The following is a 759-nucleotide window of genomic DNA, read 5'->3' on the forward strand; positions in this document are numbered from 1 at the left end:
TCTCTCTCTCTCTCTCTCTCTCTCTCTCTCTCACACACACACACACACACACACACACACAAATGTAATCATTGGCAAAGAACTGTGAACAACACCATAGTGATGAACTTGCTAATTGTTCATCTCCACCGAGGATATTGGCCTTTTAGTCTTCAGTCACAGTAGAAGGGATTAAGACCAGGATGTAGAGAAGGCAGGTATGATAGCTAACATGAAGCAACTCCTGCCTTGGTATCCAGAGCAGATGTTTCAGAAGTTTCAGGATGGTGAGGGACCTGGGGGAGGGTGCCGAGGAGCAGCATGAGGCACGATGTGATAAATGAAGCTGTCTTTTTCCCATTACAAGAACATAGCAAGTTTCAAGAAACAAATCAGAAACCTAGAATGATTAATTGTATGGTCTACAATGAGTCCTGTTGTGTTTGTCTATGAATCCCTTTGCTCTGCAGATCAGGCACACCAGGTGCAGAGAAACACCTGGCTATGATGAACCCTCTGAATTTCATAGCAGCCCAGTCCAAAAACAAAACAAAAAAAAAAGTAAACAATGGTTTTGTTTACACCAGGTGCAGAGAAACACCTGGCTATGATGAACCCTCTGAATTTCATAGCAGCCCAGTCCAAAAACAAACAAAAAAAAATTAAACAATGGTTTGTTTACACATGAATGTAGAAAGGGAATCAAAGCTGGTGAGAAAACTAATATGGTGGAATCAGAACAAAAGCATCTCTTTAACAAGCCGATGTCATACCTCCGAC

Source organism: Tupaia chinensis, unplaced genomic scaffold (genome assembly GCF_000334495.1).
Source record: "Tupaia chinensis unplaced genomic scaffold, TupChi_1.0 Scaffold000093_1, whole genome shotgun sequence".
NCBI lineage: Eukaryota > Metazoa > Chordata > Mammalia > Scandentia > Tupaiidae > Tupaia > Tupaia belangeri.